The sequence below is a fragment of the Poecilia latipinna genome, unplaced genomic scaffold (assembly GCF_001443285.1).
Source record: "Poecilia latipinna isolate Pla-1442-1.1 unplaced genomic scaffold, P_latipinna-1.0 Scaffold542, whole genome shotgun sequence".
Taxonomy (NCBI): Eukaryota; Metazoa; Chordata; class Actinopteri; order Cyprinodontiformes; family Poeciliidae; genus Poecilia; species Poecilia latipinna.
The window spans coordinates 158,223-184,113 of NW_015113158.1; the positions used below are offsets into that span (position 1 = coordinate 158,223).

A 25,891-nucleotide genomic window follows, 5' to 3' on the forward strand; every position below is an offset into this window, starting at 1 on the left:
ATATATATATATATATAATTATTATTATTTTTTTTTTTACTGTCAGAAACAAATGTTTCACATCTCTACAGATCATACATAATTTTGTAGAGCATAGGATTCAAACCTGATTGCATATGCAGGTTCGCTTAGATGAGCTCTTGGGCAAAATTAATATTAGCCAAGAAAATTTTTTGATAATTTGATTTTTCTAAAGTAAACAAAAAAGTAAACAGAAAAAACGTTGAAAGGTAACTCTTCAGCTACTTATTTGCGCCTTCCCAAGCACATTATGCGGAACTGCCATGGCTTTTCACAGATAAAGCTGGCATTGTCCTATTTTTACTAAAACCGAATCTTAGCTTCCTCTCATAATTAGCAGTTATAATAACCTTATGTTTAAACATACCTGAGAACGAGTAATTAACAGAGGATAGTGTAAAGACATGCCATGCAGAAGTAGCCCAGTGATTATGAATTCACTTGTGTGAAAATTAGCATAAGAGCAGAGTTCTAAGCTTGACACAATGGAAACAGGTGAATATCCAGGAAACTGAACCTCTAAGAGCAACAACCCAAATTTTTTGTGTGTAGTGCATTTTAGTGGGATTTAATGTGACAGAAAACCACAAAGTAGGGCATAACTGTTCTGTGCACAAATAAACACTCAACAATTCTGTTTTTTTTTTTTTAAGTTTTAAGATTTTTTTAAAAACTTAAAAAGTGAGGTATACATTTGTATTCATCCCCCTTTACTCTGAATCCAATAGAGTCAACTGCCTTGGTATCATTTTATTTGAAGGGGTGTGCATAAGACTGACATAACACCTGTCATGAACATAAAGAAGTCTTTATGAATGTTTATGACGGTTGTCATGAAGTGTCATTCGGTAAATAATGACACTTTTAATGCAAAGATGGACTTGGCATCTATTGCCAACCAGGTTTGCTATTATAGTGTAATGGTTGAACGTCATGAACAGCACTCCGACGGACGATTATAAGCTTCGCACATGTGGTTCTCACTCACAGTCTGAAATAAATAAAAAAAAAAAAGAAAAAGAGAGTGAGTAATTGTTTATTTCTAGAAGTTTTTCAACTTTTGTACTAAGGACTTTAATTCACACTCAAAAATTCAGAGAAATAATAACTTTATGTAAGCAAAATATGAATAGTCACAGGAAACATGTATTCTTCCCAAAATGCATTGTGAGACCTGTCACTGCGCCTGTTTGTGAGACTACTCACTGCCTCTCTCTGGGCCCCGTTGCTATGGTAATTAATTATCTGCACCTGGGCTAGCTCTCTCTGTCATGCTGAGACAGTTTCTATACTTGTGAGACACCCAGCGTCGGTCTCAAGGACCCTGACACAAAACCATAAGCCCTAGCAAAATTTTGAAAACATTTTACGGGAGCAGGCATGTGTATCTATGTCATGACCGACTTTTAGACCAATAGGGTGATATTTGTGCCTGTGAGGGGGAGTTAAAAAGAGTTTTGGAGTCAGAAATCCACTGTGCTGTGTGTGTGTTTCAGAGATAAAGATTACTGATTCTGTGAGACACTCAGCCTCGATTTTTCTCGTTTTTCTCAATTTATGTCGTCATTTTAACTCAGAATCCCACTAAAAGTAATAGCTCCCTTCTCGGGATCAAGCTGAACGTTTTGATACCGCTTTTGTGGGGGTGCACGCAGCGGTATGGGCTGCAATGAGGCATTCTATTGGGTGTAGAACAATAGGTTCCTGCCATGCATTGCATAGCAGGCCCCAATAAACAATGACTCGAGAGGCTTCATATACTGGCAGTGGGCAGCATCTGGTGTAGCATATAGGAGGTACTTTGCTCCAGGGCACTTCAGCCATGAATAATGGGGCGGGACAGCGTTTGTCGTTCGCTGCCTCAGCCCACATTTTTACCTGCCAGTCAGGGAAAGCTTCCAGCCCCGAGCCCCATCTCTAGCTGCCTGCTTGCATTTCCCTACAATGCATCCACATAATTCCAGCCTTTGTTCCTGCCATCAACCCCTTGCTCACACACTTGCTGTGCAGGTCTGGAGCGCGGAGGGAATGAGAGGAGCTCCACTGAGACAGATAGCTGCCAGTACATCTGGGCAAGAAAAGTGCTCCGCTTGTCACTAACGGTATGCATTTCTGTCTGTGTGGAGAGCAAATGAGGAAAAGAAGCAAGACGAGTGAATGAAGACAGAAACGGACGTGAGCCAGAGTAGAGATGGGGAGCAGAGGATGGGGACGGTACGAAGGAGGGAGGCAGGCAGGAGAAACTTATTAGTACTTAGAATATTTCACATATATTCCTCACTGTAGGCACATTGTCCATGCCTCTGATGGGAGCTGGTGGAGTTGGTGAGGGGGAGCGGAATGAGAAAACTTTGGCCCAGGTTCATATCTAATTTCTCTTAGTTATTTGCCGTTTCCGCTTGTGAGGCTTTCAATCTCTGAGGCCTTTGGGGGGTCCAGATTATCTCTTTCGTTTGGAGAAAATGAGCCGAGCTGGAAGCTACATTACCTCCTCTGCCTTGTGTGAGCTCATTTTTTCCCACACTGCCATTAGCTTGCTAAAGCCATTTGGAGATGCACAGTGGAGTGTTTCCATGTTCATCAGTAAGTGCCTGGCATTCCTTCAGTCAATTATAAGCAGCACAGTCTCTGTATGATAATTCGGGATTCGGTGTGTGTGTGTTCTGGGATAAATTTACAAGAAACGTGTTAATGGCGGTTTGAAGCTAAGACTCTCAGTTCCTCTTTAGTAATCAGTCACCACTAGTCCATAGGAGCTCTTGCGATTAGACGGTATGATACAAGCAGTGACAACATAAGTTTGATGTTTAAGACTCATTACATAAAGTAGATGACATCTTCTGCTGAGTGTATGTTCTTCTGTGTAATCCGTTCTACTGACTGGACTCTATAGACCTTGTCTTGTCGGGTTTAGTGTTTGTGGATTTTTTTGTGGAACGTGGCTCAAAGTTATTCACTGATTTTTTTCTAAGAGTGTATTTAAAATACTGCGTCTTGGAAAGCCAACTAAGCTCAACACTAAGTGGTTGATGCTTACAAAGCAGTCAAATACCCACAAGAGGGGACATAAGAAAGACTGTAGATATTAGCTTCTGCTGTTGTGCTGCTAAGGTGGTTTCCACCGTGCCTGTTAATGCATATAAAGGTATATTTGGTGTTTATGCTATCAAAATAAGCAGTTATAAGTAGTTTTGTTGAGGGTCTCAAGTATTTATGAATTGTAGTTATCCGCGGTGCCCCATAACACCTGTTTTCTAGCTCTTTTCTGCTTTTGGTGTGTTAACCCTTACAGTTTCATTTTCTAATCCTACCATAACCAGACTAAGAGTAAAACCAAAGAAATAGTACTGAAACATATCTCAAGATAGGTTAACAATGTGTTCTCTGCAAAGTGAAAAATGTCATCATTTTGTTATGGATAAATGATTCTGTGCTGAGAATTTAGTCAATCAGTTTAATGCAAGGTTGCAGTTTTTCCTTCAAACTGAAATTCATATTTACTTTTATTCAGGTCTGAAATATTGATCCTTTCATAAATTTTGCAAAAGCTAAGTAACAATGATATGTTGTAAAGGTGAACCCAGAAATATGGGAGAATTGGATGACAAATTACTTTCAATCAGCCAAGAATTGATTCCAATAGAAAAGGACAAAAATATTGGAAAACTACATTTAATTTATTTCTTTTTCTTTTTGTCCACGTATATGATTCTTAATATTCACAGGTGTCCTGTTTTTTTAAAGATTTATCTGTGGTTCCCAAGCATAAAGAATACTCACTCTAACACTTGAATAGCATACCGATGTCTCCTCTGGTGACTAATCATAACAACTAGTGCCATGGCTGAAGTATAGCTGTATCTCATCTAAGTCTTTACATCCGTCGCCGCCGTGATTTGTAAATACTTATCAAGTGAACACGCTTACTCACATGGGATTTTAATCACACTTCTCATTTAATGGAAGCACAATAATTGTGAAATTATTTTTTTTTATTATTTTAGCAGAATATCAAAAAGATTTTGAATGTATTTGCAATGTAATAAGCATGTTCAACCATTTTGTGGTTCAGCAATTTTATGTGCAGTAAAGAAATGCATTTTTCACCTTTAATCAGACGCATTTCTATTTCTGATAAGAACCTTATATTGGTGCTCCTTTAGCAGACATTATAAAATATCAAATGTCTTCAGAGTAACATCATCTTCTTTATGCTCTCAGTCTTTTATTGTGATCATTATATTGATAACAATCAGCATCTTTGGCATATTAAACAAACTATAAACCCAGCAGACCAATTTCCTTGCAATCCCAGATTTCATGTCTCTCACTAAATATTGTTTGTCATTACAGAAATGATCTTTCAGATTCAATTTGCAGATACTGAAATTCATTAGCAACAATAGTTTCTCTTAACGATGTTTGTTAGTTGCGGTTCAACACTAATTTCCTTTCATTCCTGCTTAGTAAATCTGGCAACTTCATGCCTTGGAGGCAAGTCTTTTATGGGCCAACAAGGAGCTTCACAGCACCTGTTAATGACCATCATATTCATTGCTAAATTTCTGTGAATGCAGATTATTATTTGGAGAGATTTTAATTTAATTATTTTTAACATTTTTCTTTTTAAGTTTACAGTGTCATACTTGTCCAAGAACTGCAGCACCTGGTATATTTTCTTGAACTTAGATTGGTAAAGTGTAAAAGAGTCCAAGCCCCATAAAAGCGTTCTTAAATGGTTATTTATCTTAGATTTTTTTTTTTTTTTTTTTACACTTTAGCTTTCTTACTGTTCATTTATTAGTTTAAAAACATTTCTCTGCAGACTTACTGCAGGTGTTACAAGGCATGTAATTTTTTTATCCCAAAAATGTATTATATTTTAAATTTTTTTCCCCACCAGCTGCAAGTTCTGTGGAAGTAGCAGTGGCATTGCAGGGACAACAATCAAAATTATTGCTAGGATCTTGAAACATCGAGGGCTTAACCCAGTCCAGAAACAGATGAATTTTCATATGTCAAGAGTTTAGATTTTAGGTAACTGTCTTTGGCTTGATGAGGTTTTGAATTAATGAGAAATAAACAAGAAATGTGGACAATTCCACAACCTGTTTATTTTTGCTGTTAGCAGCCTGAGTAACAAAGTAAGAAAAACAGTAATTTACTAAATTCAGTTGTTCCAGCATTTTGTAATCATCTTTAAAAATAATGCAGCAGAGTTTGCTCATTTTTCTCATGATAGGAGGTGGAACAGAAATAATGTCCGCTTAGTGTCTCATGAATGTGATTCTAATCTACCTATTTATATCTTAAGGTCCCAGCAAAGTGTCGCAACTTCTCCTTCCGACATCATAAAAATGAAACTTTTTAAAAAACAATCACACTTACTTGATTTTCTCTAAAGCTGATAGATGACGCTCGACATCATAACCAAAGTATTGCTGGGTTAAGTTTGGAAGTCCAGGTCTAAGGACGCTTTTGACAGCAATCATTACACATGAGAATGTGTAATTTTACTACATTGGTGCGAATTCTCACAGTAACTCAACAGCAGTGTCAGGTTCTAACTCCTGACTCTCTCTTTCCTGCTTTTAGTCTTTCTGTGGACTGTGACTAATTGTTTTTCAAGTAATTTCTTTGCTACCTTTTCTTATTTTACTTCACTTTCGGTTTGTTGTACATGGGAACAATGAGCTGCATGCATTCACATGCATTCACAGCATTTTGTTGTTTTATTCCTGTAATTAGTCAATTCTCAGGGGTAAGTACAGTTTACTGAGTAGGTGTGTAACCTTTTAACCCCTGCACATGGCCGCTGACAGGAGTAATCTATGCACTATAGCTCTTTTAGTTGTGTCTATTTGGAAAGTCCCTAAAATAAGGTTTAACATTGGGTCTTTTATTTGGTTTATTTGTTTTAGCTACTCTGTAACCATGGCAAAATTTCCAAGATTTAATTTTCTTTGAAAAATACGAATGTGTCTCCTAATCCTAAAACACATTATGTCTCATAGATGTTACCACAAACTTTGCCTTGCAAAACCAGTTATGATCTTTCAATGTCTTTTTAATTTGTCACGTCATGAAAAGAAATGTGTGGTATTAATACAGAATGAAGGTTGTCAGAAATAGTAATTAGTGTTTCAATATAATCATTATTAATAAAAAGAAATTCTGAATGATACTCATTTGCTCGATAATAGATGAAAACTGACCTACTTTCGTTTCCACAAGCAGGTACACGACTTCACCCTGCAGCTCTGCCGACAGACTCAAAACACCCTCGCCCGCCTCTCGCAGTGGCTCACTTATGGGGGAATTTTAAAATGGTGAGCCGCTGCTGGAAGTTTAAAACTCCACTGACATGGCAAGGAAGTTCAAAGATGAGGTTTTGCAATTGTTTTCAATTGCAAAGCAGATTAAAATGCAGGATTAGAAAGATGCCGACAAGCCCAGATGCTATCTGTGCTGGCTCTACAACTGAAAATCTGATGTTGGCGAGTAACTTCAACGGTGAAGTAATAAACCTGTAAGTCCACATGAACGAACATCAAGTGTATAAATAGGGGGAATTGTGGTGACGGTGGTAGGAGTTCACCCCACAATCGGCTGGTTAGATACCCTCTGCTCCCTCCTCTGTTGCGTTGTGGGCAAGACACTTCGCCCACCTTACCTGCTGGTGGGGGTCGGAGGGCCCAGTGGTGCTACTGTGGTTACAAATTAATGCATGAAATGCCCATCAGTGTATGACTTTATGGACTACCTAATGGCAACTACACAGTAAAAACTTTTCTATATACATATTTATGCATGTTTACTCAAAAAATCTATTTATAGGAACAGAATAGTCCTTTTTCTTTGTTCCTATGGAAAAACATTTATGTTTATCAGCAGCAAATTTGTAGGCAAATGTAAGCATACAGCTATAATAAGGTATAATAATAAAATAATTATGGAACAAAATCAAAGACACATTGATCTATAAAAGATACATAACTGTTAATATATGTTGCTTTTTAAAGAACCCTGTGCCTTAAAACAGTTGCTGTGGTATTGAGAATTAGTATCATGTATCAAGTATTTATTCTTAGTGGCAGCTTCAGTTGTGACAACTGTGGAAGGAAGTGGCTCTGATGGTCTCAATAGTTTTGGCAAATAAAAATCGGAAATGTGTGGGATGTGTTATTAATTGCGTTGCTGAGTGAATTTATGTTGAGCTGTCAGAATACAGAAGAAGTGAGTTATTTAAACTGAAACTGACACACAACATATTCCATCCATACTATTTCCCTTTAGTCATTCTCTTCAAATCTCGTAATTTAGATAAGATACTCAGGTTGCTCATCTGTTGAGATGAGTATTTCTGTAATGAAACAGTTCAATACAAACAAGAAGACTCACACATAAATAGTAATTTGTTAATTTGAGCTTGATGCAGTTTGCATTAAAAACTCTTCTGAATTACCAAAATGGTACTTGGCCGAACCAATGTACTTAGTTTCATTTAAACCCAATAAATGCTGAGGAATTATATTATTTGTGAGTATGAAAGAAAATTGACTTTTGCTATGCATGCAATTGGGGGTAATATGTTGTTCTTGGCCAGTTTACAACGTCTTTGTGATGGACAGTAACAGAGCAACTGAATAAAGGTCAAAGTAGCATTTACTGTTACCTAAACAGTAAATTAAATTTAGTCCTTAATGGTATTTCTTTATCATGGTATACTTTTAAAATTTTAAAAGCTATTAGCATAGCTAATATAGGAAAACTGCACATTAGTTAAAGAAATATATTATTTTCCTCCAGATTAAAAATAATACCTGCAGTTTCACCTCAATACAACAAAACTACTGCAGGCAGAATAGGTGTTAAAAATTTAATATGTAATATTTTGGAGGCTGGTATTGAAGGAGAAAAGATTTTTGCAATACGAAGATACTGCTGTGCTGTAAATAAGATATTCGTCTTTCAGTGTGCTTTGTAGTCCCTGGTCCTCTTTTGTGCTGTGGTGCCTTGTTATTGCATGTAAGGTACACAGTCTGAGGTAAACATCAGCTTTTTGTTTCATTGTTTGGTCAGAATGCTTCCTATAAGGAGCGGTAAAACCAGAGGGAACCCACTGCGGCTTGTCTGCTCATCGTAACCATACCTGATTAAACGCATCGATTTATAATCAACAAGCCTCGAAACCAGTCACTGCTGGAGTTCAAACTGGAACACTTATCTTTCACAAACGAATTTTGTAGAAGTGATCCGATCCATTACCTGTTGTCACAATCAAAGCGTGCTGAAATAATCTGAATTGATCCCTTATTGGTGAGCCATTTGTTATGTTTTGCTTTGCCAGTTTTAAAAATCACGGGCTATTTTTTTGTGAGCAGCCTGCAAAAAGTGTACCATGGATTAAGCACATTAAGTTTTTGCATTTGTATCTCTCTGAAAATGCACGTATTTTTCACTCTTTAAAATGATGTACAGCCAAATTGTGTCGGCTACTGTAGCTTCGTATTTTTCTGTCATGTGAAAGCAAAACATATGAAGCAAAAAAAGCTACATTTTTCTAAGCTTTGTCTGCAGATGTTTAACTACAATCAAAACGTTATCACCTGAATTATCACCGAGTCATATCAAAACAGAGAGCAGATATCTTAGCATTAGCTTAGCACTTTACCAAACTGCTAAAACATTGTCAGCAGGAGTTAGATGGAACTTTATTGAAGCCATACGTTGCTTCATACAGAGGCTCTGGGCTCTTGGCTGTTGAGAAAGTTTTGCTTCCTTTAAATGTGGACTATGTTGAGTTTTTAAATGTTGCTCAATCGTTAATGTTTTCCTGTGACGTATGGGATGAGCCAATTCTTCTTTTCTTTCACGTTTAACTAAACAAACATCTCAGCTTGAAACACATCTTTAATTTGACTGCAAGTTCTAAGTTTGAATATCCTGAAAATGTCCTGCCACCACTGATCTTCAAGCATAAGTTCTAACTCAAAAAACAACTTGAGGTAATGATGTAAAACGCCTGAGAAAAGAATACACTACTTAAGTAGAAATATCTTTTAAAAATATGCACATTTTGAAAATATGAACCACAGAGCATTCCTGTGGACTCTGTAGAGAAATAATAATTTCCTAGGACATACAGTAGCTTAGTCCTTCAGCAGCACTGTGCTGAGTTTAGATTGCCATTGCTCTGCCGGGTTAAAGGCTGCACTGTGTTTTCCCAGATAATCTTGTGGTTAAAGTGGAACATCAAAAAACCAAAAGGGCTTTTAAATGCCACAGGAAAGATTGATCCAGAATTAGTTATTCAGCTGTTTTGTTCGGACTTTTAAACTTGGCCCTCTATAAGTGCCTCTAAACCCCAGTCCTCTGTCTCTCCCTGGTACAGACTGCATTGTCTCAGCTAACATTTATTGCAAGTTATGGACCCCATGAATAATTGATCCCAATTCTATTTAAGATCCTGATGAGGACAAATGGTACGGGGCTGCTCTGACCAATATTTCTCCCTCCACTGCCCTAATAGGAGACCTCTTTGCCCACACAAGCACAGTCATTTTTACTCCCTTTCATATTCCCCTTTTTTTCTTTTCTCATAAAGTGCACTGCACCTATTTTCCAAGTCACTATTTTAGGAACTGGATCCATTCCAGACAGTGTGCAGGGTAATATGGAGGCATAGCTGGAGCACGGTGACAGACAATGCCAGCAGGAACCAGCAGCAGATAGCACGGTGAAGATTTATCTCTGTTGCTTGGTATTCAACTGACCCTTTAGTGTCATAACCAGGGAGATCATTTGGAAACAACGACATGGAGCTGTCGTAAATCTATTAATGATATGAGGTGAACAGCACGATCAATGCTTATAGCATTGGGCCTTTGTGTCATTGGAAGACATCCAATATTTTAAAAGTGTGTGTCTTTGTGTTTGTGTACTTGTCCTGGAGATGTGAGGTCCAGTAGATCATCCAGAGTGAATCTAGATCCAGTATATCTGGGCAAACACAAACACAGACCCAATCCAGTTTTGCTCAGCATTATTGTTTCTGGGTGATTTAGTTCATACATGACCAATCATCATTTTTACATCGCATTTCTGAGTGTTCCTGTCAAGTGGTGTTTGTTGTGTTCTTGCATTGGATTTTATAAAATATGGAAAACCTGATTCCACCTAAAACATTTGATCATGAGTCATGCTGAAATTTAGAGTTCAGGGCCATTTTCCAAATTTGGAGCAAGTGTACACATAAAGGTTTAGAATCTAGACCAGGGGTGGGCAATCCTGGTCCACGAGGGCCGGTGTCCTGCAGCTCTTAGATGTCTCCCTGGTCCAACACACTTGAATCCAACAGCTGAATCACCTCCTAAGTGGTGATTCAGTCAAGTTCTCCAGAGTCCTGCTAACGACCTCATTATTTGACTCAGGTGTGTTGAAGTAGAGACACACCTAAAAATTGCAGGAGACCGGCCCTCCAGACCTGGAGTTGCCCACCTCTGATCTAGACCCACAAAAGCACAAAAGTCCCTCCCACACCATCCCTTTACCCAAACAACTGTTTGGTGTGGCTTATTTAGCAACTTTGTAAGTGAGTATACAAAACGCTCTAGCTCTTTTCAAGAAAGTGCCTAGCAACAAATCCTTGAGCAGCAAGCCCTGCTATTGGCAGGTAGAGAATGAGTCCTACGTATTCTGATGACTAATGAACTATGAATGCAATGAAGACTTGTTTCTATTGGCTTTCTTCATTCTCTTGATTGCATGAACTTCATTATTGATATATGATTTTTGATTTTCATGCCATCATATCTGTCAACAGCAGGGGATTGATTAAGCCTAATCTAAAGCTTGTAAAGAAACTAAATGTCTCAATTAAGGCCAAAATTGAAATAAAAGCTTCTGTTTTTGGTTTTTTATATCTCTGAACAATCAACTCCAGAGGAGTCAGTGCCTCACCGCTTAGGAACCTCCCCACACGCCACAGACTGTAAGATACAAAATGAAGACTGATAAAGCTCAACACAGCGCCAGGCGCCACTCAGTGACAACGGGAGTCCAGAACTCACAGTACATCATACAAAGAAACAATAAACACTGATGAGTTATAGACAGAGCTGCTCACCTCCTATTCCCTTCTCTTCAGCCTTTTCTCTCCCGTTTCAGCCTGTCCTGGTCTTTACCATTACAGACATCTCTGTCCTTTCTCCCCATTAACACAGATACCTTTTTCTGCAATAAGAACAAGTCTCAGAAACATTTCACTCCATTATGAATATACAATAAGAGCTCTGCAGAGAGGCTTCGGTAGGAAAAGTCCCAGAGCAAAAAATAAGAAGTCTTTACTGGTCAGAGACTCTTTGACATGTGGCAGGAAGAGAAAAGGCATGTGACAAAGGTTTACACGATGTTTGAAAATGCAAACCATGCAGAATTTCTTTTAACCATGGAGCTGTTAAAATTGAGGTATTAAGTAAAATATATATATATTTTAAATTGTTATAATATCATTCCCTCATCATTGCTTTGACAAAAAGTCTGCCCCAGACAGAGCCACCAGACTGCCAGCAGCAATCTGCAAACACCTGTTGTCAAAAACAGCTGTGACGCAAAGTACATTTTTACAATTATCTTTTAGATGCAAGACATTTTTATAACAGTTGAAGGTATAGTTAGGTGATTGCACAATGAAAAGGCACTTTGCGCCTGGAAGACATAATACACCACCTTTAATTATCTCATTTGTTTTGTGACTCATGGGAGTCGAGAGCTTCGTTTATTCCTTCTCTGTAAATTATTTATAAAGACAACTGACTTCATCAACACATACAAATGCGGTAGTTCAACTTTTTGTCAGAAGTAACACGGTTACTCCCAAAGTATGAGCACATCTTGTCACAACAGAGATTATTATCACTAATAAAAACAGACTATTTGTTTTTCCTACATGTGAATATGTTGCTGCATTTAGGTCAGAGAGGAGCCAACAGAAGCAGACATACATGGCTTTTGTGAGCAGAAATTTTGCTGCTAATTAGGAGCAGAATATCTGTGTGTTTGATGAGTCTAAAAAAAGAGCCGAAAATCACCATCAGAATAAAAATGGTATGTATGTTTTTTTGTTTTTCTGACTGAACAAAAATATCAGAGCAGTCACATTCATATTCATGTAAAATAGAAACTAAATACAAAAACTATCACACACTCAGCATTACATTTACACTAATGTGATACGATGTCTTTCATATCTTCAGCGTAATTTTGCATGTGTTGCATAAGTGACTGAAATCATTAAAGAGGGGATATAAGCAGCAGGAAACATTCAACTATTGTTACTGTAGCCAGTTAACGTTTAGCCCTAATTTAAGGTTGACAGTGAAAGTTAAGGGAGACATCTGTATCAACTTACAACATTTATATTTTAGCTTCCTAAAATGCTTCCACCCTCCCCCTGAATAAGTTAGATATATAAAATCTGTGCAAAGGCATGTTTTCCAAGAGCAATTTGGAGTTTTGATTCACAGAAAAATCTGCAAACGGGTGAATCCATGAATATTGATGATAATATAACTAGTGTGCTAATTATTTTTAACCTTTATGCTTATATTAAGTATGAAGGACTTATTCTAAAACCCAATATTTGGTCTTAAAATCAATAGACAGGGATTATTATAAAAATAAAACTCATGTTTTGACTGCATGGTGGCACTGCAGCTGATACTGTGGATAGATAGCTTCTATTTACTATCTATCTATAGATATAAGGTAAGACTGTTCAAATCACTCTTCCCAATCTGATTTGTTTTTCCCTGACAGTCTTATTTTTAACAAGCAAAATGAGCCATGGTTCTAACCTTAGCAGCTTGCAGGGGTTGCTCTGGGTTGGCTCTTAAGTGGAGTGACTCCGATGTCCTGGCTAGATTTTGTGGGAGCAGATGTTTATGCATGCCTAAAAATTTAATGTAAAAAAAATAAAAATAAAAAAGGATTTCCACCACTTTCGCTCTTTTAATGAGGGGAGTGTTTGCTGAACACATTTTGTTATTGTCTTGTTTGACTCACAGCAAAGAATTTTACACTATGGGAACGACCTTCTTTTGTTAATTGGACAAGCGGAACAATGCTACACAGATAATCCAACCCGAAGCAGCACAGAGGCCAAATTCTAGACCTGAAACCCGAAGAGATTTGGCAAAAAAAAAAAAACTCCTTCTGAGTCTTTCTTTAGTCGTAAGCAAAGGCCTGATCTCTGCATTATTTTTTATCTTTTCCTGTTTTCTCTTTTGAAGTGGTTTATTTTTAGAGGCATCTGCATGTAGACATGGATGCTTCAGTCATTTGCAACACTTTATCATCTCCCTCATGATAGATCCTAGTCTATCAGGCTGAGTTCAAGGTAGCCGTCTTTCCAAACCAGATCTACGTAGGAGGCTGTGTATATGTGTGTGTGCGCACGCGTGTGTGTGTCCGCGTGTGTGTGTGTCGTTTCTGTACCTTCACAGTCAATTTCCGCATTGCTCGTAACGATTAAATAGTGTCAGCTTTGTCATCAGTTTTTGGGGAACTTTGCTTGTTCAGAGTAAACCTCCCCAGATGGGTTAGTTTGTTCTTTGGGAACGGATGAAAATTTGTTCCAAAAGAAATCGCTCTCACCCTGCCTTCTGTACAAAGAATAAGCCTAGAAAGCTAATTTATTATTATTATTATTATTATTATTATTATTATTATTATTAACTGGTCAGTGATGTAATGCCGTTTTTAAACTGTATTAAGACACTTTATGATCTTAACTGTAAAACCGTCTGAGCGGCACTGGATCACAGGAATGTTGGAAAGTGTGTTTCAATTTGAAAGCCTGTTATGATTTTACCTTTCTGGTTTTACATACGTCCTACCGTGTGTATGCGTGGGTGTGGGTGTGGGTGTGTATGTGTATGTGTGTGTGTGTGCGTGTGCGTGTAAGTGTGGTTTTCTTGTGGCAGCACGATAAAAGACAGATGTCAGAATTTGACAGAGACAGAATGGAGAGGAGGAGAATAGGACAGCCCCGGCCGAGTTACTTGGAGTGGGTGGAGAAGGAGAATTGGAGATAGCAGCAGAGTGGCACATGTATAATTGACAGCCTGTGCTTCCTCGCCACAGAGTTTATGACATTTTTCCTGTGTAATCTACTTTCTTGGCCAGCAGACAAGATGGTAGCAGGCTGGGGCTGTGAGTCGACTGCAGGGGAGGAAATGGCAGAGTGGAGAATAGGTTTGGCGGGGAGAAAGTGAAGTACAGAAAATGCCAAGGCAGCCTTGACATTCTTTTCTTTTTTTTTTTTTTTTTTACTTCACCGTTACAGTTTTAGCAGGAGCAGGACTGTCACTGATAAAGGCTGCAAGGATGTTAGGTATGGGGCTGAGTAGAAACCATTGGTGGTGTTTTGTTTCAGTGTTGTGGGTGGGTTCTAAATTTCTGTTGACATGAATGATGGAAGAGGAAAGTGAACACGCCACCTCAGCGCCAAACACATTTCCTCTGCCCTGAAGATTACGGACATAAAAGTGTGTGGGTTTGTAAATAAAGTATTGGTAGTATCCACTTTACAGGCATTTCGCCCACTATAGTAATTATTAAGACCCAGAAACAGTGACGCAGAGAAGTATGATGAAGCTAATAAGTTAAACTGTCAGGTGTCTGACTGCCTTAAAGGTTTTAGTTCAGAAAGCTGTTAGAAAGAAGTGAACATATTTCAGAATTATTTTTTGCTTAATACAAGAGCTGAAGAAAACCTATGGAGAACTGAAGTAGGCATACACAGTTGGTTATCGGAGGGAACGGGTCTAGAAATGACTTCTCCCCAGAGACACTCTCCAGCTCATTCTGGGGTGTCCCATGGCATCCCCAGGCCAGAAGGGAAGTAATCTCCTGATTAAGAGAGATTAACCTCTGCCAGGTTCTCAGTTGACCTTCAAAATGCAAAAAGAAGTGAGACCTAAAACTAAAGTAGCTTCAAAGGAGGGACATTACTCTCCTGGAAGAAGTTCTTGTCTGACAAGGATTGTGAACTGCAGCACTGTCATATTCACAAACAGACTACCTTTTCATCTTTTGCCAGGTAAAAATAATTTATTTTGTTTATTTTTGATCAGCACGTTTGAAAATTTCCGTTTTTAATCATTTGTCTATTTGTCTTTTGCTCCTTTTTGTCCTCCTGTGTCTTAGTCTGATTACAATCTATCAGTGTGAAACACTGGGTCTCTTCTAGGTTTTCCTCATTGTGGGACATACCTGGAAAACTTCCAAATCAAGGTGCAAAGGGTGTACTGACATCACCCGTTGTACCTCTATTTCCAAAGAGATGCAAATGGAGGTATCCAAAACATGGGACTCTTTTTGATTCTCAGAAGCTCTGTCTCTTTTGAAGAGACTCCTTTCAGCCTTTTATATCTGAGATCTTTTTTTTTTTTTTTTTCAGCTGCGATCCACTTCTCATGTTCCCAGGTCATAATTGGTACATTCTTTTTTCTTGGCCTGGGTGTTTTTCCACTGTGACAGGACAGTTTCAAGAAAAAGTTAGAAATGTGGGATGATGTGCAACAAACTATAGGGGCTCAATAGGTTGTTGTTGACAGCTTAAGGTGTTCTGATTAAAGGTGCCTTTAAATAGAACGCCTTGACCTCTGTACCTGCTAAGAGCTTCCAAGAATCAATGACTTGTTGTTTTGAGTAAGCATGCTTTAACAGAGTAGAATGTTTTGTTGCATGCAAGTTCCACTGTGAACAAGACAAAAAGGTCAACTTGGTGTTTTGCCCTAACCACATTTTATGACACAAATGCATATGATCAATGCTACAGCTTTGTACAACTCGAATGCTTTCTAGTCTGTTTATGTAATTTTTTTTTACAGTTTTGTCAGGAAAGGGTTTTTTTTTTCTTTGCATGTTGTTCCATTCCCATCAATGCACTGACACCTTTTTAAACCAATTAATCAGTTTAAGTTGTAGAGAAGGAAGCAGGGTTTTCACATTTTCTTTGAAAATGAACACCTGCAAAGTGTTGCATGAGTATTTTAATTAAGATCAGGGGTGCAGCCAAGAGCCCAAGTGTAATTTTGGAGTTGCTGCCGAGATTCGCAGCCTAAACAAGAGCATCTATGAAAATGATAACTATTAGTTGCTTCACATCACAAATTTGGCTGTTTTGGGAGTTTGGCAGGGATAAAACAATGAGAAGCTCCTTCTGCAGTTTGATATCGATCATAATGGGCAAGGATCATGTCCCTGACTTCATCTCTTTGTGACCGTGCAGCCAGACAGAGATTAAAAGAGAAGTGATGAAAGCAGAAGTAGTTGATTAACAGTGTTTGCAAACAACGGATGGCGTCATCCAAGACGTGTTACTTTAATATACAGTTTCTGCTGCCTGGATATTGAGCTGTTTGCATTTTGCGACAGTTGTGAGTACAACTGGTTGTCTGGGAGGCATGCCAGAGAGAAAAAAGGAAAGGACCTTTTCTGATCTTACATTTCAAGTGTAATCATGTGGACTTCACTAAATGCTTTTGGAAAGATTTTAGCTTTTTGCAAGTGAATGTGCAGCTCTTGTGTGGATCACAGGATGTTAGGCATTGGTTGGGGATCTGTGATGTAGTGGGATTGTTTCCCTTTCTAATGACTATTTACATGCCATCTGGAAATATTTCAAGCATCAGAAGATTTGAACATAAAACAAGCAAACAAAAAACTATGACCTCTATCAGAAAAGTGAATGCAGATGTGACAGAAGGTTAGTGAGCCAAAACAAAAGACCAAATCAAACAAAAATGGCTTCCCACACACAATGTATTCCTTCTTCAGAGGAAAACTGTCGGCAGAATATTCAAATAAAATATGCAATTTCTGAAATTGTCAATGTGAGATTAAACTGCTGCATGTTTTGTTTTTTTTACACATCTTTACACGGTGTCCAATATTTTTAAAATGTGCTGCAGTTATGCAAAACAAATGCACTTCACATTAAGATTCCCCACACTGTGAAACTTAAAGCATTTGAGCTACCCGTCTTCCATCTGGCAGCCTGTATTTGAGAGTTCAGTGGCAAATTACACCAAACCCATCGAGTAGATTAATTAGATTCTTTTGTCTTTTTCTGCACCTCTTTGCCTACACCTTCTTCTCACATCTGCTCTCACCCACTTTTCATTTTATTTTCACTTTACTGTTTTTGTAATGCAGTACAATGGGGATTGTCTCTCTTCTCTTTGTTTTTCTTTTACCTATCTGTGACATCTTGCACATTTTTTCTGTCACCTGTTTCTTGTTTAATATCAGTGCTGCCTGATTTCCCAATTTCACCGCCTTGTCCCCCTTTCCTCCACTCTCTGTTTTAGCTTTCTTAAATTAAACTCATCAGATGTCTAACTATAGAACTGAGCTCTAATGATTTATGATTGTTCCACACCCACATTCCCACTGCGTTCATTAGGTGTTGGATTTCTTTACGCCTTTGAAAAACTTCCACCTGAAATGCAGCATTTATCTACAAACTAAGAAAACCAAGCAAGTGGAAAGATTCGTCATGCAAATTTAAATGCAAGAATTTACAGTGCATGAAAAAATATTTGCCTTGTTGCTATTAAATAATTTATGTTTAGGCCTTCTTTTTGGAGTAATTTTTGTTAAAATAAAAAGCCTATTGCATTTGTCTAAAATTAAAATGTGTTTTGATTATCTGAACTCTGACAACACAACAGAAACAAAGCAAATCCTTAAGCATCCAGTTTATCATAACCCTGTGCATTTATGAACTTCACAGCACCATTTCTCTTTTGCTATAAAAGAGAGCAAACAAAAATGTGTAAATCTGCTGTCTTTATTATCAATAAATATGAAGGTGTTCCAGAATTTGGTATATATGTTTCCTTTGAGGTTAAAGCTGATGCTGTTAAAATATACTAATATTTTCTCAACAGCGGTAAATCAACAAAAAACACAGTTTGATTCTTTTGAGCTGGCCTGTGTGAGCACCAAAACAAATTCCTGATGAAAAGCAAACATTTTAATCAAATATGTTCGGTTTTCTGCCTTAAGTGAAAGAACTTGCCCCCTGGCAGACTGGAGATGGTTATTTGATTTTTGAAAATCAAGCAATTGCTCTGTCTTGTTTTCTCACAACATGTCACCAATTGAAAGTCTGAGATTGGTTCGGCTTGACTGGAGAAAGTAATTTACACAACCAGAAAATTATTTTATGTAGTTAGCAGAGAAGTGGATGTCTCCCCGAGTTTTTTGCTGTGTAAAAGGGCAGATAAAGGGACTGCAGCAATGATGGTTTTTAATTTGAAAGCACCACATAACCACACAAGGCACCATTGGTACAACCAGGCAGACTCCAATAGTGCAAATCACAGCTCTGGTTTCCCTTGAGATCAAGAATGCTCCAGAATAATCTTCATTGTGTAACTTTCTATGACAACAAACAGTTTGGTCTATGTCTTTACTGTGTCAACTGGACAGGACATGATGGTGAAAACAACTTTGCACCTAATTAAACTGTCCCCCGTCCCGTTTGGTACTCCTGAAGTGGTCAATCTGCACAGTGTCCAGATATCCAGTTCATTATTGCAACAGAAAATAAAACTAAGGACCTCGCACACACCTATGCCTCAACACAGACATAGCAACTCAGATTTGAGACTCTGACTCTAGTCGCACTTAAGTCGGAAAAATAAAGGACTTTTTTTTTGTGTGACTGTTATGGTCTGGCTCTTAAACCATAACAAATGAAAGGGAAGCAACGCAAGAGATAACTTAAAAGGGAATTTATTTAACAAAAATCATAACTGGTTGGGGGGGAAAGGGGGAAAGGGGAGAGAGTGGCAGGGAGACAGGAAGAATGAGCTGCTTAGTCAGAGAAAGTGGTGCATCGTAAGGTGGATCTGATGTCATCTGGAGACACTGGCCAGCTGCCTCCACTTCCAATCAGCACCAATTAAGGAGTCCAAAACATGGATGTTAGAGACCCCAAGGAAAAGGCCTTGGGCCGTAACAGTGACCTTAACCTAAAAACTCAAACACTTTGTTCACAAAGGTGTGAAAGGAGGAGCTGTTAAGGTAGAAAAAATAGTAGAAAGGTGTGAATAGTTTTCTAAGTACAAGTTAAAGAGAACAGGACTATGTGGAAAATTAGGGGTTACTCAGTGGTTTAGATAAAGGCGTGTCATTGGGGTTTCTATTTAGAACATGTCACACCATGCCACATATCAGAGAATTATCTATTTAGGACACCCAGCTCTTAGGTAATACCATATGTTACCTTATGTTATGTATCATAGATAGAGGAGGAAATAGCCATGAAATGAACACACTACGTTTATCTTGTTTGACACCATTCTAAGATAAATAACTCATTAGATCATTGCCGTTTTCAGCCTGGGACTTTTGACTTTTGACCTCAGCCCTGATGAACAGATAAATGTCTGGAGAGGAATCAGTTGACTCACGTCTTCTTGAAGATACAACATGTAAACTTTACTTTTTAAAAACGTGTGTGTTTTCCACATATGTCCTAAAACCGTCATCAGGTCACGACAGATAATCTTTGAAAAGATTGAGCTCCTCCACCTCCTCCCTGTGCTGCTCTTGCCGTCTGAAGAAATGCATCGCTCCCGCTCAAAAACAACCAATCAGAGACAGGAGGACGGGTGATCAGCGTGCACACTGATTGGTTGTTTCTAATTGTCACTGGGAGCATTGGGAGAAGACAGAGGAGCTTTATTTTCTTCATAGATTATCTGTCTCATACCATACTGTCACAGCTTAGTAACAGTTTTAACAAATACGAAAAATGACTCATTTAAAAAAAAGTTACACACTGAAGCTGTAATCAGAAAGGAACACAAAGTTTTGGAAATATTGATATATTTTATGTATTTAAGTCATTAGTGATGTGTATCACTCACTTTTTTGTCTGCCACTCTTCCTATTCCAGGTTTCCCTCTTCCGAATATTCCAGGTATGTGCCGTTCACTGGTGTTGACTTCACTTCATTCTTCAGTTTTGCATACTCTGCATACTGTGGTTTTGGATTGTTGATGATATCCAGGTGAATGGCTTAAGGCCTATTACCTTTAAAGAGTGATTGAATGCCATCTTCCATTATTGCACTGCTTTTGTTAATGCATTTCTTAAAAGAAACAATTCTACTGTTCTTTTGACCTTCTTCTTGCCGCTCCTTCTCCTTCATTAGGGCATGTTTGGAGTGAAGGTTTGCCTTTCCCTGAGTGGAGTTGACACGTGTGCTTTCTCTTCTATTGTGAGTTTACTAAGTAGCTCTTTTATTAATTCGATAAGAGATTGTATCAGGTGAATATATCTGACCTCAACTCTGCTTTCTGTCTCCCTGAGAGAATCATTCTGTTTTTCAGTCCTGCTCAGTTTTGTTTATTGCTCATGAAATGTCAATATGATGACAAGAGTGTGGAAAGATAAAATCTCAGTAAAGACACACTAAAGCTGCCCCTGTCGATTGTTTTGGAGCACTCTGCAGAGTTTAAAGCTCTGCGGCCAGTGTGAGTCAAGAAGAAAGGCTGCTGGAAAGAAAGAAGACATTGACTTATATAAACAGGTTTAAAATGAATTTGGTTCAATAACAGATTTGCAGCACTCCAGGTATGCTTTTGATGAGGGAATAACGTTATGACATGTATAAATCCCAAAAAAGTTGATTTTACATTACGCATGCCTCCAGTGGCCTAGCATGTAACTGCATTAACAAACTTAATTGCAAAAATAAATCATCTTACATAGTTAACCAACTTTAAATAAAATGTCCTAATTTAAAAATAAAGTAGTTATAAAAAAAAGAAATAATTGAACATAATTATATATATTTTTTAATACAACTACAGTTGAATGTGTGTGTAAAACATGCTGCAGTGTAGCTAATTGTTCCGGCTTATTCCTATTCAAACCTCCTGGATTGGTACGGCATTTGGGATTGGATCTAAACCCAACAATCCTGGTCGTCTCCAAACCTTCTTCTTTACTCATTATTCCAACAAACAGGGACTGAAACTCGTTCTTGTCTTCCCTTCACCTTTCATGTTCCAACTTGAAACAATATATGAATGTCACTCTTTGTTAAGCTCGGCAGGTAATTTTAAGGACTGCAACACTCTACTTTGTCTAACTCATTTATTTCTGTTGACAGCATTATTAAAACTTTAAACTCATTTGCATAAGTAATCGGCCTAAATTTGCAGACCTGTAAAGATTTAATATGGCAGCCGCTAATTGGAAAGTAGGAGTAAATAAGGAACTAATTGAGGTTGAGTTTTGCTTTGTCTTTTTGCACGAGACTGAAATAGGGAGGGCCCTCACAGACTGGGGCAGATTAACTTGTTTTGTTTTTTTGGGCTCAGATGAGACATATGAAGCGGGTTAATTGCCTTGGCCCAGCTGGTAATAGTGGAGGATTGGTCTAAAGCATATAATCGTTCAAATTCTCGCTCTTCCCACACCGAGCCATGAAGCAGATAAAGATGCTATTCAGGCCCCACAATTCAACCGATGTTTACCTGCTGTGTTTACACCAGACCCGACAGAAGCAGGAGACGAGGGGGGGAAAAAAGGAAGAATTTGCCCATATTTATAACAATCCCGTTTCTTCAAACATTTACTGCCCTGCTCCATACACACAAACATACATTCACATCCCCGTGAATCAATGTTGAATCATTTTCAAACCTCCAGCCGCATACTGATGCCAGCAAACAGACATGCATTAGCTTCACAGGCCACGGGAGCACGGTTCATTGTGAGTCCTGCTGTTGCAGAAATGGAAATTTTAATGAAGTGAGCACAGCAATGGAGGCCGCCCCTCACTGCCTGGTGTGGGAGAATGGCACTTTATTCACGCTGTCCAAGAACGGTCCAGTGATCTTATTAAAGATAGAAGCCAAAACTCCAGTCAACAACTCCCCCCTTTCAACCTATTTGTGCATCTACACTCCGTTGGTAAACATAAAACATGTTGAATTTATTCAAATTTTAACTCATTTCATGTGCTTGCTCGTCTAGTTTTTCGAGGAAGATTAGAGAATGCAAAACGTCTTGCTTCGTTTGACCATAAACCAATGAAACCGAATCAACCTTTACTGAAAATAAAACCAAAAGTGTGACAACAGCTCCATCCAATTGATTTTTGTTACAAACTACAAGGAACTATAAGATGTAGTTCCTTTTAAAGTTTTTTTTTTTTTTTAACTTGTGTGCAGTTATTAAAACACAGAGTGATGGAATGTCAAAGGCAAACATCTTTTCTCAAAGAAAAATGACAAAAATACTGCATCTGAGTAAAATAAAAAGAGGAAATGTTGACACTATACTCATTGTAGCACAGACATAAGAGGAAAAGGGTGAGTTGAGTCTGTTGAAAGATAAAATCTTATCATTGTTCTTGTTGAAAAGTCAGCATTTTGAACAGGAAATACCCTAAAATGGCACATTTTCAGAGTCCGTGTGGTGAGAAATTTGGAAAAATGTAATAAAGAAAATGTGCCTTCCAGCAGAAAAAAATAAATTAATTACACACATTATCAAGATCCTGATCTCATCAGAAAAAAGGCTAGTGGAAACATTTCTCCACGTCTGCCAATTTATCACAACCCAATGAGAATTTCTGCAGCTGCGTCTGTAAATGAAAAAGTTTCATATATGATGACATTGACTTTTAAAATCTTGTTTAAACATGACAATTTTTAAACAGTGGGGGACTTTCCAAAGTACCCCTCCTTGGAAAGTACGGTGGGGTAAATGTTAAGAAATCGAAAGTGAGATCTATGTCATCATAGAACAAGATTAGAGTGTAAATTAAGTGTTAACACCTGCTTGGTTTTGGTTGGCATTCTTACTTGTGTTGATCTCTTTGGTGTACAGGTTGGGATAATATCAGACGTTGTCATAGTCATCTTCCCGTGTAAAAACATAGTAATCTTTTTGACATCAAAAAGAGCTGATGCTTATGACTTACAAAACCTAAATTCACTCTCTGATGTAAAGACCAACATTAATATTCTGTGGCTCTCATCACAGTTATGTTGCAACAGTGTCGCCTATCAGTCGTGCATGCTCTAAAAATGTGAAATTAGCATTATTTAGACTTAAGAATGTTTTTGTTACCGTTGTAATTGGGCGTGTCTTTATTCCTAAGTGCTACATGGTAATTTGAATAATATTGTTCAGTCTTTTTTAATTTAATATCAGCAAACTTTTATCAAATTACATTTTAATGTAACATCTAAAGACGGCTATAGGCTAATTCATGCTATGAAAATTGATCAAATCTTTACTGCATTAGAAATATAAATATGCATTTATGCGCTAAATAAAAGAGTAAAGATTCAAACTTGTTGAAGCTTTAATGTCTTTAATGTCCGACTAAGTTAACATGACTAAGTTGTTTGTCCCTGTCTTCATATTGTCCTCTCCTTCACTATATATTGCACTAAATATGATTTGAAGGCTCTACTTCACTCTAAGCTAAAGAATTTGTATTATTGTTGCTAAACATCACCTAAAATTACACTAATTTAAAATGTCATGTATCAACGTTTTTTAAAAAATATATTAAAGTTACCTATTTGTCTACCCAGAAAAAAGAAACATTTTATCAAAGGATGATTTTAATATGACATTCACACTATTGTTGCATTTGCATAATTATAGAACCAAAAATACTAGACGCCCCCTCTAAAAAGACACCAAGCTCCATGTCTTAGTTCAAACACCAAGCATAACTTAACCCTTGTGCGTTGTGTGGACTGACGCAAACATGGAGGACTGTGTCGGTTGGACCCCATTTGTAAACACAAGGGTTAATATGCTTTAATATGCACAGTGGAAATCATCTTAGCACCACCACAAAACCAGCATCTGATCTCCTTATCGCCAGTGTTGGGGCTACAGCCGAGCAGCCCCAAGAAAAATAAAAGGCACTTCCAGATTGGCTGTTTTGCAAACCCAGGCCAAAAGTATCTCAGGTAGCTCTGCGCCTAGTTATCTCAGCCTCCCAATCTGCATTTTCTTTCAAATGTTTTAGATATTCACAATAGAAAGTTCCATCAATATTGAACAAATAGGAAACGTTCCCCAGTACATAGTTTTAGTTGAAGAAAACATTCAATATCACTTGTATTCAACATACTTGAAAATAAAATATTGTAAGAAGTTGGCCTGATCTTACATGGACACAAATCAGTTCTGATGATTTCTACGCCTCCAACTGGTGATGCCAGCAAACAGATTTGCTTTTGAGTTTTGGTTTTCACAAATTGATTAAGATCTGCATTTTTTTGACTCTTGCAGTTTGCATGTCGTTTAATTTGTCATGCAAGCTCTTGGATCTTTTTTTTTTTTTTTGAGCATGTAGCAATGACCTTTGATACTGAAAACTGATGCAGGTTTAATCTCAAGAATCATCCATACCCACACAGAGAGAGATATTTTTTTATTATTTTGCTGTTGCTTAAGCAAATGCCAAATTACTCAGGTGAATCACTTTGTATGGCTTCACAATCATGAGTTGTGTAAATTCCCACCTGCCTTATTGAATTCTGAAATGCAGATTTGTAATATTTGATGTTATTTGAAAGTAATATCAGCTGATAAACACTAAATTTATGGTTATGGGTTGATATAAAGTCAATCTAGCTTGCTGCTCTTGGGAGCCCTCTGAGCCTCAACTCCCTTATGCCTTGGGCCGGCTCTGTCTATAGCTTTCATTTAGCATAATTATTGCATGTCTCTTCATTTTGTTCACCTGCCAGCGCCTGTGTAGGTGTTTGTGGACATTAACGCCACCAATATCACTAGATGTTGCCTAGTTAGCTGGCTGAATAGTGAGGGAAAACTTCAAAGATTTATTCCTGATTTTAGCTAAAAGAAAGGGTCAGTATATATTTTGCAGGCACATATTTTATAGCACAATCAAGTAACAATGTTACTTTGAACAGATATATAAAAAAAATGCATTCTGACACCTTGAAATTGATCTCTGTCTGAAGTCAGTTGCTACATTTCCTGTCAGGTCTCACTGTCTCAGTCTTCGCAAGTTCTACATTTCCATAAACACTGACAATCTAGACGCAATCAAAAAGAAATACCCTACAGGTACAACATGTTTATTCTAATTAAATTTGGTTTGTTCAGTAATGACTGCCTCAATTTTGAAGAACTGATGACTAAAATACTTTTGTCTTATTTATTACAAAGAAAAAAAAAAACTATCTTGTTGCTTCCTCATTTTTGTTGTCTGCTCACATCATGTAATCATGTAGTAAGCAGCCCTCTGACACATGTTAGATGTGTGCATTCGGTTCCCACAAAAGAAAAAGACCACTAATGTAAAACGTGTAGGTGATGTGATGCGTTCGGGTGTTTGGGTTTCAGAGGAAACTTGGGTGTATTTGCAAATCAACAACAGCTGTGGAATTTACCAAGTAGAAAAAAGAAAACCAACTGGGGCAGGCAGGAAGAATGCAGCGCCTACCATAATGTTGCAATCTGTTTAGACCGAGACAAACCTTATATGTTTGAAAAGTGAGTTTATATTGGTTTTATTCTGCAATTATGTATTTTACAAAAGAAAGGCGTACATTAATTTAGGTAAATAATTAAGTTAGTTTTGAAACTCTTTTTTGTATAGTGTACTGGAATAAATATCACTGCAATGCTCTAGTGTAAAACTGCCAAGATTTCTGCTCTTCTAATTGCCAACGAAGTGAAGATGGAGACTATGAAAAATCAACTTCCTTTCTCAGAATACCAAAGACATTAGTCTACCACTGCTTCTGTAAGGTTGCATGTTAGCTTGTGCTTGCGG

At 37.8% G+C, this 25,891-nt stretch overlaps 1 long non-coding RNA gene across 1 annotated transcript; it reads right to left on the reverse strand.

Moving 5' to 3' along the window:
• Window positions 1-1,442: 1,442 nt before the first annotated feature.
• LOC106952842 (uncharacterized) lies at window positions 1,443-16,203 on the reverse strand. Its single transcript, XR_001426058.1, has 3 exons — window positions 16,193-16,203; window positions 8,696-8,699; window positions 1,443-1,545 (listed from the first exon to the last, which is right to left on the reverse strand). It is a non-coding gene; the product is annotated as an uncharacterized LOC106952842 (long non-coding RNA).
• Between the last annotated feature and the right edge of the window lie 9,688 nt (window positions 16,204-25,891).